The following is a 14,578-nucleotide window of genomic DNA, read 5'->3' as shown; positions in this document are numbered from 1 at the left end:
GTTGGATTAGAAGTATCACAGTCGCGAGAACATACAACCTAAACTGATTCTACCCAAAAAAACCATTGGGCTGAAACTCATAAGACAAAATAGAATCATGTAATGAAGTAGCACAGTCTCTCTCTCTCTCTCTCTCTCTCTCTCTCTCTCTCTCTCTCTCTCTGTATGTATGTATGTATAAACTTGTATAGGTCCACATGCATTTATGCATAGCCCATTATGTAGGTTTAGATGTACGTTTATGTATGCATATGTAACATGTTCATGTGTATGCAATATGCAGACAAACATGGAAAATTGGATATTGTATATATACCTAGTTTGCTTTCTAAATGACTGCAGATAAAAAGTCTTTTGGGGAAGAAAGTGGAGTGGCTTTATTATATACTTTAGGAATTTAGAGCTTTTGGGATGGTGGTTATTTACATTTTTAGTTCACTAGCATAGGAATCTCTTCAAGTTCATTGAGGCTGCATTTGGATGCTCAGTTGAATTCAATCGCAAAATTTCAATTCACTAAAATGGAAATGACTAATGGAGTAGTTCTTTTTCAGCTATGAAGTGATATGAAGGATTTTTTACTTTCTGAGAATAGTGGGATTAGCGAAACAGGGTTCGTAACACCAATCTCAAATGGCTAGGACGATGCGGTGGTTAATATGGAAAAAAAATACTAATATTAATTCCTGCAGATGTAGTGAAGTATCTATGTGCCTGTGGTCCTCTGTTAAAATTCTAGTAATAGTTTTCCTTGCTTACATATATATGTTGTTGCATATACTTGAGTAAAAATAATTTTAATGAGTTGCATGTAGTATGTGCCTGGCCACGGAATTCAAGTAATACCTTTGCTTACATATGTTGCAATATTTATCAAATCAGCTGTAGTTCTTCAAATTTCAGATACTTTAGGGACCGATTAGATACTTGGAAATTATTGAATTGGAAATTTGAGTAGCATAGAAAACCCAAAAACAAACATATGAAGTCATAAAAAGGAAATGAAATGAATTTTATGTTTGTTGAATCGTGAATGAAAATCCTTCCTGATGTGCAGGTGCTTGTTTGTTTGTCTTATTTAATATTTGTTCCATTTTCTATGTGCTTTTTTATTTTTCTTTGAGTCTGATCTTGATTTTTCTATGTGCTTTCCATTTTCTATGAATAAACTGCAGGTTTCTCGTCTGTTTGCTGAGTGGTGTCGGATTTGTGAACTTCCTGGCAATATTGATGTCGCTTATACCCATTATATCTCAGAGTTACAACAAAGTGGGTTGCTTAAAGGGAATGATCTCACGGATCGCTTTTTCCAAATCCTCATGGTAAACTTTTTTCGTGGTTTGTATTATGTTTCCATGAGAATCCTCCAGACCCTCACAGTTGTTAAGAGTTTTCTTTCTCTTTCTACCTATAATTTCTGGAAATTTCTGTAGCAAATTGTTTGGCCACTGACATGATTAATCCAAGCTCATTTTCCCTATAAACGCCACAACAAGTCCAACATCTCTCATTTGTTGTTATTGATATGTATGCAAAGCTTGTGGTTTTAGTTATTAAGGTAGCGATCTTTTCTTTCTTTTTCTTTTTTTTTGTGGTTATGGGAAATTTCTTTCAGTTGTAACAAATGTTGCTAGTTACATTAACCTCAGTAGCTGTTTGCTTTAATTAATTCAATGATTTGTAACTTCATTTATCTTTGTTGTTGTTAGTATTGTATGGTGGACCAGGGATCAAGTAATGTGTTTCTCTTGCCCAAGGTTGAAACACATGCACAAGGAAATTTTTTTGTTTTATTTATTTATTTTTTGTTTTAAAATAAAAATAAAATTTATACTTCTGCTTCCATTATGGTTACTTAGAGTGTTCTCACTATGACACGTGGCAGATTTTGTCAGTGATTGTGAGAGTTATCCAAAAGGATGCAAAAGAGAAGAAAGCTGCTTTCAGCCGAAGGGCATATTTCAGATTGTTTCTGAATTGACTTTTGGACCTTGGTTCCCCTGACCCTGTCCTTGATAGTTCCAACTTTCAGGTATGTGTTACTCATGAATGTCATAATTATCTTCTTTCTCCTCATCTTACACAACTGTGGTATCATCAGTTTTTTTTTTTTTTTTTTTTTTTTTTTTTTTTAACTTGTGGGCAGGTTCACTTTCTGTACAAAGGCACTCTAAGGGTGGCTCTTGGTACTGCTTCATGATTTTCCGGAGTTCCTTTGTGATTATCATTTCAACTTTTGTGATGTGATTCCACCCAGTTGCATTCAAATGCGGAATGTTATTCAAAGTGCATTCCCACGAAACATGAGGTTGCCCAATCCTTCTACTCCCAACTTGAAGTTGGCTGCATCACGATTTTGTTTGAACTTCCTAATCAATATTTAATAGTTCTCTATTAAGCTAGCATCTTTCTTCTCTCCTGAATGCAGATTGATTTGCTGGCTGAAATCAGCCAATTACCGGGCATTCTCTTTGAGGTTGATGGTGCTCTGAAAGCAAAGCAGATTAAGGTTGACATTGATGAGTATCTCAAGTTATCTTGAGTTGTCATTATTTTTCTCTACCTAACATTGAGAAATTCTCTTATTTTCATATTTACATAGCAAACCATGCTATACTATTTTATAAGTGCACGTTGCCAAATCATTAGTGCATATTTTATAGCAAACATTTTTCATGTAGTACAGTTGCTTGGAATCCTAGTTTCTAAAAACAAAAGAGAACAATTATAAATTCAGATTTGAATCTAAATCATAGGATTCAAATCATAGAATTGTAGGATTCATCTAGATAAAAAGAGATTCAAGATGGGATTCAAATCATTCTGCTTAAGTTCAGCTCAAATCATAAGTTGTAAATCAACTATGATCTCAAGTGATTGATTTGTTTAGCCAAGTAAGCATGAAAAAATAATAATAACGATTTCTAGTTCCTGTAATGAAGAGAGTGGCCCTTAAATTGCAGTCAGGTCTCTTTTTAGTCCAACTTAAATCTAGTGGACTTGCAATTTGGAGCCTAATCCATCATAAATAGAACTTAGTTTTTCTACTTAGACCAATAATTGCCAATCCGTATAATAGTGCATCCAAATGCTATTTAAGTATATCACCATAAAACATCTTACTAAAATTTAGGCTTGGGATAGTTAAGTGGTCTAAAGAAACTGACAGTTCCATAGAACATCGATAGGACAGTCATGATAAGGGTCATCTTGAACTTCGAAATTGGTTCCCACGAATCTTGAAATGCTAAAAAAAAATAGTTGTACTTGATCTTTGGGCGGGACATTCATTTCTGATAATGTGGGCGGGACATGCATTTCTGATAGTGTAGTTTGTGAATTTGATGTAAGAATAGTCTCCACTAGTTTTGAAATTCTATTAATTGCTTCTTCAGGGAAATCTTCAATTGAAAGATTTTGATATAAAAAAAGCAGCAGGTGGGGTCTCTAGGAGAGCCATTCAGAGGACTTTCCAGACTATTGTAACCGAAAATTTCCTTGAAATCCATCTCTTTTGGGCCGGGAAAGGGACTTGCTGTATACCTAATCAAGGTACTTTTGGTCCATCCATTTCGGCCATCAGTGTCACTCCAGGTAATATATCCAGGACTGAATATTAGAATTAAATTCTGCAAATTTCTAACTGTTTGATACTAACAGATGAATATACATATCCTTTTTCTTTTTTCTTTTCTTTTTTTTTTTTTTTAATTTAGATTTCATACCGACTGTTAGAAGTCCGCCAGGTTGGGGAAAGAAAAGCAAGACTGGTTTGATCATTGGGATTGTAGTTGGTGTTGGCGCTCTGAGCTTTATATCCATTTTCGCAGTTTTTATCTGGAGATGCAGGAGAAGGGGTATTGATGAAGATGAAGGTAATGCCAATATTGCTAAATTAGGGTGCATTTGGATGCTCAATTGAAGTGGATTGCAATTCATTCAAATCATTGCAGAGGAATGACCAAAGTTGGGGGTGATGCCGTAATTGCAATTCCATGTATACCAACTTGAAATTGTCGCAATTGCAATCTTGACACTAACCATACTTGGTCACTTTCTGTTTTATTGAAATGGATTATTACGATTCAATTCAACTGAGCATCCAAACACAACCTAATCGATATGCATTGAAACTCCAACTCAGACACTTGTAACTCAATTGGCGGAATATAGTCTTCCGTCTTAAATAGGAGAAATTACAATTTTGTTCCAAAAAAACTTCTTGTGGTCAATTGGCTTTCTTAGGCCATATTCAGATGTCCAGGAGGGCAGGATTCCATTCCACCCAGGTTGATATCCGCAACATTTCAAACATGACCTGAAAATCCTAAATATTGACTTGGGGCAGAAAAAGTGGACAATTGCTACTCTTTATACTGGAGTTTCCATTTTCTCTGTTGTCTCGAACACTCAACAGAATTGATGAACATCTGGTTTGCCAAAATATCCATTGTGATTGTGATTTAGGGTACATCCAAACACACCCTTAGGATGTGCTTGGATGCACAATTGAATCATATTGCAATAATTAGTTCAGTGGACTGGAAATGGAAAAATTATAAAATATTCATATTAATGGAATATTATTGAAATTGCAATACATTAGTTTTGAGGTTGGACTTGAAAGGAGAGCAACTGATTGTCCTTACGGTCTGGTTATTTCACTAGGACTCAACTGAATGCTCACAATTCAATTGGTTGTGCATGCAAACACAGCCATACAATTTTGATTTTAGTGAAGCCCATGTTCAAAAATAGAGATTGTGCATGCATGCATTGATTAAGTAGATAATATGATCCAAATCTTCCTTTGTATCTGAATTTGCAGAGTGTCTAATCATGGCTACCAAAGCAAACAATTTCAGTTATTCTGAACTAAGGGCTGCAACAGAGGACTTTAGTCCGGCAAATAAGTTGGGAGAGGGAGGATTTGGGCCCATTTATAAGGTACCTTTTTGTGTTTGATTTGAAATAAAAAAGAAACGGAAATTTAAGAACTGAGGATGTGTTCGGAAGTTTTCACTTTTGTCAGTAAAACGGGTTCGGCTCAAATCACAAATAAGAAAAGAATGGGTTTGTAATTCTAGAACATTATTATCTCACTTGGTTTGGGTTGGCATAGGAAAATGCAAACAGTGTTAAGTCAGATTTCTTTTACGCTCTATTGCTGCCCTAAATTGCAATTGGGTTTGCCCATTGCCCATTCTCTATTCTAAAAGCGAAGCTTCCAAATGCACCCTGACATTTAAACACCTTTTAAGCTCTTTTTAGAACTTCATATTATTGCTAAATTAATTTGTGAGGGGAAAAAATGTGAATCACAGCATGTGTATACCCATGCCACATGAGCCGACTCAATCATTTGGCGAGCCATGCTTGTGCTAGGAAAATAGATAGAAAACCACTAACTACAGCATGTTTAGCATAGGGAAATGGATAGAAAACCATCAACTAGAGCATGTTTGGCATAGGAAAATCTCTTAGTTTGGAACATCTTAGCCACCTATCGTACATGTGACCCAAGTTGAAACTTGGTTGTGTACATGATTCCCATCCACCACTAATGGATGGTTGGATATCTAGGAACAGAGTCTCATTTAGAAACAAGAATGCATGAATCTTGCTGTAGAATTATTTTAACTGCTCCAATTTTATCTTTGTTAATTATAGTTTCTGGTGCAGGTTGTGAAATGTGAGTTACCGGTTGTCCCTGCAAGGGAATTACCATCTGAGGAATGTCCAACCTAGCTCTCTAGTTCCCAATCAAGTAAATTTAGAACCACCTGCTTTTTAATTCCCAGTCAGGGTGAAAGAAAAACATCGCTACCTACTGGAGTATACTGTGCATTGGACTTTGGCTCCTAGTCCTACTTCTTACCTATTTCTTTTTCTTTTTTGCCTGCTATCTAATTACCTAAATTTCCTTCTATGCAATTATATTTTAATCCTACTACTGTGAAAATGTTGAGCAACCTGAAGGTATATATTATTGAAATATGGATTTCCTTTGACATTTTGCATTTTAGCATAACTGTTGCACACTTGCTGTATGTTGATGAAGTTTGGTTTTGCAGTATGAAAGCAATGCGTGGTTCGTGAGGTGGTCAACCATGTGCAGTAAGCTTTCGGATCAAAGCGAAGCTGAGAATAGAGTGTTAGTTGATGAAAAATTGATAACCAGTAAAGGCACATCTATGGAGTTGTCGCTTGCGAATGTTGAGAAGCTATTTAGCTGCGAGAAGGCATTGGATCTTGCTGTCAATGAGAACTTTAAATAGATATATAACTATTATGTTGGTATTGTACTTTTGTCAATGGACTAAAATGAGTAATTGTATTCGATTGAATGAATGAATGATTGTATTTGATTGAATAAATAAATGATTTAGCCATGAAGTATTTATCTATATTAGCTTTTATATGAGTTGATCTATCAGGTCATGTACTACAATGGCAAGAGATGCCATTATTATATTTTCTTTAATTATTTTTTAAAAAAATAGACAATTGCTACGGCTATTAACCGTTGCCTTTTATCTGGAAACCTATTGCTACGGTTCTTGCTCTACTTTTAGCTACAGATATAATCCGTAGAGGTATATACTTTAGAGATACGGAAAGTATTGCTACGGCTTTAATCCGTAGCTATTGTCTTTATGGCTACGGATTAAAACCGTAGCCATAGCTTTAAGACCTACGGCTATGGCACCAATGGCTACGGTCGTGCTACAGTCTATAACCGTAGCCATAGGACTTTAGCTACGGTTTGTATCCGTAGCTTTTTCCCAGTTTTTTGGCAGTGTAATAACAAGATATTAATAAGGAGAAATCTCCTTCAAAGATGACAAATCTCTTTGATAAAGAGAAATCTCCTTTAAGGATCATAAATCTTTGGTAGCAATAGTGTAATATATTTTTGTTTCCTAAAATGTACTTTTCCTCTTGAATCCTTGTTTTATTTTCTATAAATTCTCAAATAATTTTCATTTCCCATCAACATTTTGAGGGAGAAATTCTCAAATCTCTAAAAGATTTTAGATAGAGGCTACATTTTTGCGCAATGTACAAATATTTTTTATTCTGAAAATTGGATCCCCATGGTTAAGTAATCTAGACAAGTGGTCTTTTATGTGGCCCCATTGATAGACTCGGCCTAAAAATCTCCTTGACAAGAAAATTCAACTTCTCAACCTTTTGGCCTACAAAGAGATGGCTAAGAAGATGAACAAAATTATGGTTGAAACTGCAACAACGGTCTACATCCAACTATAAAAGGTCCCTGTATTGGTTGCTGGGATTTTCCAATCTTGGAGACTTTTGGGCCATGCTCCACCCATGGTGGAATTTTCCATGCTGAATCACTGATATAGGGCTGTCAATGGGCTGGACCGGTTCACCAGATGGTTCATGTTGGCGAGCCGGAGTTGATTCCAGTAGTGACCCCTCCAGCACCGAGGTCGGTGCTGTGGGCCCCCATCATGTATGTATTTTATCTACGCTGTTTATCCTTCTTTTTCTTTTTACTTTTTTCAGCTCATTTTAAGGTGTTAGTCCAAAAATGAGTAAGATCCAAAATTCAGGTGGACCGCACCACATGAAACAGTGGTGATTGAATGCCTACTATTGAAAACTTTTTGGGGGCTACAAAAGTTTTGGATTAAGCTGATATTTGTGTTTTCCCTTCATCCATGTGTGTGATTTAATCAACAAGCTAGATAAGAGATAAACATTACAGTGGGCCTTAAGAAATTTTCAATAGTAGGCATTTAATCACCACTATTTCCTGTGGTGTGGTCCACCTGAGATTTGCATCTGCCTCATTTTTTGGATCATGCCCTAAAATGAGCTGAAAAATGGACGGCCAGAATAGATAAAACAAATTCATCATGGTGGGTCTACAGTACCGACCATTACTGAGATTTCGGCGTCACTACCGATCCGAGACATGATGAGCCTTGGCTCAAAAGATCAGACCAAGCCAAGCCCAGATCTTGCCCAATAGTTCTTCTATCTAGCCCCTTTGCAAAAATATTCTATATAAATCCTAAACAGACCAGCTGGATGGACTCTATGATAGAAGTGGCTTGGCCCCAAAAGCCCGACAGGCCAGCCTGGCCCGTTGACAGTCCTAGATGGCTAATCCTAATTTTCTGCCTATCTCTGAGATGAGCTTGATGGGGCTTAATAGTACCTGGTCTGGTCCGATACCACCCGAGTTGCCCCCAACTTAATTAGGCAATTTGGGTCGATTCAGCCCCACCTCAGAACCGAACCGAGTCATTCAGTTCACCTAGTCTTTTAACCATGCCTTATAACTTCAACTCGCCATATATTTCCACGTGCAGCCCTTCCTTCCCACATGTGTGGAGCATATGTGAGTGGTCTGAAAGCATCCATTAGCATCATAACCGGTATGCATTTCGGGCATTTCGGGGCAAAACAACCATAATGAGCGTTACAGAAAAAATAAAAATAAAAAAGACCTATAATAATTTTGAAACATATTTATGTAGTTATATTTATTATGGCCACCATTACTGTTACTTAACATACTGTTATGCATTTCGAGCCAAAACAATCATAATGGCCTGTTACTGGAAAAAATAACGCGTAGCGATTTCAAAACATACTTATATAGCAATAATTATTACAACCACCATTACTGTTACGTAATATGTTGTTATGCATTTCGAGCCAAAATAACAATAATGGCCGTTTCGAAAAAAAAAAACCTTATAATAATTTTGAAACATATATAATAACGGCCACTATTACCATCACGTACGTAATTGTTAAATCTATATTATAGAATTAACGGATGGTGTATGCATCAATAATGGAGATTCAATATTTTAATCTTAAAGGCGTACTTAATTAGGAAAATATTCTCAATGCCGCGTTGTGATCGAAAAGAGATTTTAGTCTTGCACACCTTACATTCTTAGGAGAACATTTAACGAGACTAGGGTTTCCTCTCTTATATGGGTGAGGGATCTAGACATATATTTATAAAAGAGAGGGCCAAAAAAGCTTATCCATCACAACTTTTCTCTTCTAGGGCCCGTTTGGCAGGTCGGATTGGAAGAGACTGGATGGTATTGGAAGGGATTGGAAGTTAAATCCCGGGAATGGCTGGGCATGCCAAACAGAGTCGGTGATCCGATCCCAATCCCATGGATCTTAAGACAATCCACGGACAACACCATCATTACCTTTAAATCCCATCCAATCCACCCTTATCCATTCAAATTTACCTAGGACGTATTTGGTTCAAGGGATTGAAAGGGATGGGAAGGTTTAATCCCAGGATTAGCCGGGCGTGCCAAACAGACTGGATATAGCAATCCAGGGATAGAGCAATCCCATGGATCTCAACACAATCCACTGACAACACCATCATTACCTAGAAATCCATGCCATCCACCCTAGTACCATTCAATCCCTTCCAATCCATCCGGCCAAACGGGCCCCTAGAGTTTCCATACCATAAGTTTCCATATCTGGCTTAATAAGTATATATAGAAACCGGGTTCAAGCATCCTACCCGAAACATATTTATAATGATCACAAATATAATGGGGCCCACTGAATTGCTCAATCTAAATAATTCAATAGTTATATCTACACACTGATCAAGTGTGGCCCACCTAATAAGAGTCTTACTTTAATATTGTTACGCATTTCAAGCTAAAATAATCATAATTGCCATTATGAAAGAAAAAACCATAACAAATTCAAAACATATCTTTAAAAAATAAATAATAATAATAATAATAATAATAATAATAAATTCATAATAATCCCATAAGAAACATATTTGAAAAAAGAAAAAAATCATAATAATTCAGAAACATATCTGTATTACGAACACCGATACCGTTATATACATCGCATGTTGATTAGCATGCATGGGCCCTCCTCCTTCCTTTTTTCAAAATTATAAATGCAAAATCAGGTTGGCTGCAACGTATGGTCACTTTCATGCATGGTGTGGTGCACTAGGGTCATGGATACATGCATGATTCATGTTCACAGAGACATGACACATGTTCATGTGAAGTAAAGACATGTGTCGGTATCTTGGATTCCCTGCCTCTAAGGTTGAGGTGGAGAAAGGGAACATGAATGAGATGTGAGGGGAATATGGCCATGGATCCGTACTCACATGCTTCAAGAAGGGTCCCTACGCATGAGAATCCTGACCTTTTGTTCTGGGTGGGACAGCTTTTGGTGGTGCAGGTCATGTGCTCTCCCTTTGTTTTTTGTGGGCAGGTCACATCAACCAAGGACGCTGATTGCCTGTTGATGCTGCCAGTTGCAATGTGGTTACTCGTCGGTGATCTGTGGGCCACCACGATGTATGTGTGTTATCTACAACGTCCATCTATTTTTTTTTATTTTTTTAAAATTATATTAAAACATGCGCCAAAAAATGAGGCAGAACCAAATATAACCACAACCATATCGAGGGAAAATTATGATAATTGAACACTAACCATTAAAATCTTTCTAAGGCCCACTGATATTTTTAATTAGACTCCATCCTATTGATTAGGTTATACAAACTTGGATGAAGGAATATATATATATATATATATGGTAATATGAGGTCGAGCTGCGGTCCCCACTGTAATGTGTGTCGAACATCTATCGCATCAGCTAGATGCAACAATACATGGTGGGGTACGGCCTTAAAAATCAAATCAATCTATGACTTGAGTGTGGCACACCACATAAAACACATGAGAGGGGTTACCCTCCCATTAAAAAGTTCATAATCATTTATTAGACCCTCTTAGATGTGCTTCACAAATCCAGACCATCTATTGTGTGTGTCCTACTTGGATGAGGGGTCAGACCGAGTTTCAGCCGCATCCAAAACTCATCTGGGCCCCACCAAGTGATTTTATATGTTTTAGGCATGTCATCACGTGGTAAACCCACCCCCTCCATTTTCCATATGTCTGATTTTTGGAATATCCCATAAACTAAAGGGGACCCAGCGAATTCATGGTGTTGATGTTTGACAAACATCATAGCAGATCCCACACAGCTCAAACCTCATGGGAAGTTCTAATGAGGTCAACCTCATAGTAACATTTCCCAGTGCCATTTCCATATATATATATATATATATATATATATATATATATATATATATATATATATATATATATATATATATATATATATATATATGGAAAAGGTACTATGCGTTGACCTCACGAGTCCGTCCATGAGTCCAAGCTGTATGGGCCCCACCGTGATGCGTTTTGAAAATCTACCCCATCAGTCAGATGTACCATTCCATCGTGAGCCTAGGTCTCAAAAATCAAGTCAATCTGTGACTTATGTGGGCCACACCGTATACAGAAGTGGGGAGGGGCGGTGCATCATTAAAACATTCATAATCAATTTTTTGGGCCCACCGAGATGTGGTTTGCAAATCCAGCCCATCCATTATGTGTGTCCCACTTGCATGAGGGTTCAGACCAAGTTTCAGTAGCATTAAAAGCTCAGTAGGCCCCACCAAGTGCTTTTATATGTTTTAAAGATATCTTCACATGATTTTAAATGGTATGGCCCACCTGAGTTCCGTATACGGCTGATTTTTGGGATATCCCATAATTTAGAGGGGACCCATCAAATGTACGGTGTTAATGGTTGACACACATCACAGTGGGGCCCACACAGCTCGACCTCATGGGAGCTTACCGTGAGGTCGAGCGCATAGTACATTTTCCCATATATATATATATATATATATATATATATATATATATATATATATATATATATATATAACGCTCACCTGCGAAGGCTACATACCATCTTTTTTGAGAACTCATCATATCTAATGAGTCTCGAAAATCTGAATGGTCCACATGAAGCAAAATCTTACCGTGAGGTCGAGTGCATAGTATTTTCCCATATATATATATATATATATATATATATATATATATATATATATATATATATATATATATATATATATATATCGCGGAACGCTCACCTGCAAACCACGGACTATCTACAAACGTTTTTGAGAACTCATCATATGTGATGAGTTTCGAAAATCTGATGAGTTTCGAAAATCTGAACGGTCCACATGAAGCAGAGCCTCATTAAACCTCCTGGTACCAATTTTTACTTTGAACTAAAACTTCGGTGGGCCATGAAAAATGCAAACAGTTTCTTCCCTTAATTTGGGTTTCTCTTTGCTATGACCCACCAGAATCTTATATCAGTCTGAAAATTCGCCCCCCAGGGTTTCATGGGATTTCACATCTTATGGACTGTTCAGATTCGACTCCTATACAAGTGTACAAAGGTGCGCACGTGCGTAGGTGCGTAGGTGAGATTGCGTCTCTCTCTCTCTCTCTCTCTAACTTGATGCAAGACTTTTGTGCATGCCCCCAACATTTTTTTAACCGTGGGCGTTCAATCACCACTGTTTACTGTAATGTGGTCCACCAGACATTTGGATCTTTCTCATTTTGGGACTGATGCCATAAAATGATCTGGAAAAATAGATGGATAGATGGCGTTGATAAAATATATACATTATGATGGGCCCACAGTTCACCGACCAGTAGCCACCTCGCTACCGACAGCGTCGCTGTTAGTTCCGTTATATGTGACGGTCTAATACTTACAGGGAATGATCAGGTACGTTTGTATGTACGGTAACTACCCTACGTTTAGGCTGTTTGGGGCCAGACCTGATATCTATTTAAAATCCAAACCGTGCATCTGATGTGCCTCCTCATGTACACCGTACAGAATAAGAATAATCCAGATCTTGAAATTACGTAGGAGATAGCATATGAAGCAATGTACAATCACGCATAAAATCTATGAATTTACTTGTTGTGGCCCACAAAAATTTCAAATTGCTTTAGTTTTGGTCTGTGACTTCGTTCTGGTGGGTTACATTCGATGAATGGGTTGGATGGCATACACACAACACAATGGACCAGACACTCCATTTAGATATTTATATGGTGGGAAATCCCCCTCCCCATTGTAGCTATTTGGTCTGGCCCCCACTGACATAGATGAGGCTGGATTTTAGCATGAAGACCTAACATGAGGGGGCAATTTTAGTGGACAGTTTGGATGGAACACATACATCACGGTGGGCCCCACACACTGCTCGATCCCTTACGTTTGGGACTCTCTCGTTTGATTGCCTCTATTGGGGTCAGGATCATCTATCCGTTCAAATTATCTTTGGCCGGTTGATCGACCCTGGGCCAGGATTGGGTCTAACCACAGGACTTTTGGGCTCGTGACAGACTAGTTTGAGGTGGGCCAATCCAAGGCCTAGTTCTAATAGCATTTTGTCTTAAATTCTAGCCAATCATGGAGATGGACCCATTTATTAATGGATTGCAGTTCGAATTGGATTTAAGGCCCACTCAAATAATGGGCCAGCATGGCCCTGGCATTATGGCATGGCAGTGGTCCACTTGAAACAGATCAGTATCTACCATCTCCAAGGGCAATGCAGTGTAGCTCTTAGGCATAGTTGAGTGCAATGGTGTAGATTTTAGATTGGTGGATGCAGTAGATCTTTTTTCTAGCCATCCATCAGGAGGCCCACCATGTAGATAACATGGCTTCAAATCCAGGCAGATCAGAATCATGAAGTGGGCCACGTGTAACTGGACTGTGAACATTTAGCATAATTTTAAACCATCCATCGTTATCTCAAGTGTCCACCTAATGTGTGGGCCAGTCTGATTTTTGGGCTACGCTATCTACTAATTGGTCCCAACTGATGTACAGCTTTGACCAAATATCACGATTAAATTAGTCTAATTGGGTCCACAATATCATTAGATTTCATGATATTTGGTGCAACCAAATGGTAGAAAATAAAGAAACTAAAAAGAGTGTCCAATCATGGCGAGTCAAGCCAAATCAATCGAGAAAATAAAGCTCAATTCAAATCCAACACAATTGAGGTGATTGTGTTTATATAGGGGATGCGGAGTACCTTATTATTTGCTTGATTGATCCATGGAGTACCGTGACCTGCTTGTTCTAGTTCGCACTAGAACACCCGCACACGGTCAGAGTCATGAGCTCGATGCAAGGGCATGGGCATGTGAGGCAGTGTTGTTGTAGAGGCGTTGGTGGCACACTTTGCACGTGCACACCGTGTCGCAGATGGATCGCTCCCTCGGGACTTTACACAAACCGGTGCGAAACGAGTGCAAGTTGCGATGTGACAAAGAATATGGGTCAGGTGGTTGGAGTGGACGAATGGTCTGAATGAGACCACTGTGTCTTTTATAGAGGTTGAAAACTAGCCATTTGAGAGAGGTTTAACTGCACATGCAACATTAAACCAGACCATACAGAAAATGCTGCATGTGAATAGCCCAACGGTCATAAAATGGCTAGCCAGTGAGTATAAACGGCTAGCATGCAGCTGCCGGTTGTCCCACATGCATAACGGTCAGAAACTGCTGATAACGGCTACTTTCTCACCAATAGCCATAAAACAGTCATATTAAGTTATGACCCCTGGACCAAAATAGTGTAACCGTAGCCTATATAAACAGCG

The 14,578-nt window shown here is 38.0% G+C and overlaps 1 long non-coding RNA gene across 3 annotated transcripts; it reads left to right on the top strand.

Moving 5' to 3' along the window:
- Positions 1–1,433: 1,433 nt before the first annotated feature.
- On the top strand, positions 1,434–2,640 carry LOC131218424 (uncharacterized). Of its 3 annotated transcripts, none has more exons than XR_009157725.1 (4): positions 1,434–1,558; positions 1,886–2,032; positions 2,147–2,308; positions 2,429–2,640. It is a non-coding gene; the product is annotated as an uncharacterized LOC131218424 (long non-coding RNA). The 3 variants fall into 3 exon arrangements; XR_009157726.1 differs by lacking the exon at positions 1,434–1,558 and adding an exon at positions 1,724–1,757; XR_009157724.1 differs by lacking the exon at positions 1,434–1,558 and having other exon boundaries at positions 1,659–2,032.
- The last annotated feature ends 11,938 nt before the right edge of the window (positions 2,641–14,578 follow it).

This window comes from Magnolia sinica, chromosome 11 (assembly GCF_029962835.1).
Source record: "Magnolia sinica isolate HGM2019 chromosome 11, MsV1, whole genome shotgun sequence".
Taxonomy (NCBI): Eukaryota; Viridiplantae; Streptophyta; class Magnoliopsida; order Magnoliales; family Magnoliaceae; genus Magnolia; species Magnolia sinica.
The sequence above is the reverse complement of the archived record's forward strand: the minus strand, read 5'-3'. Positions and strand labels throughout refer to the sequence as shown.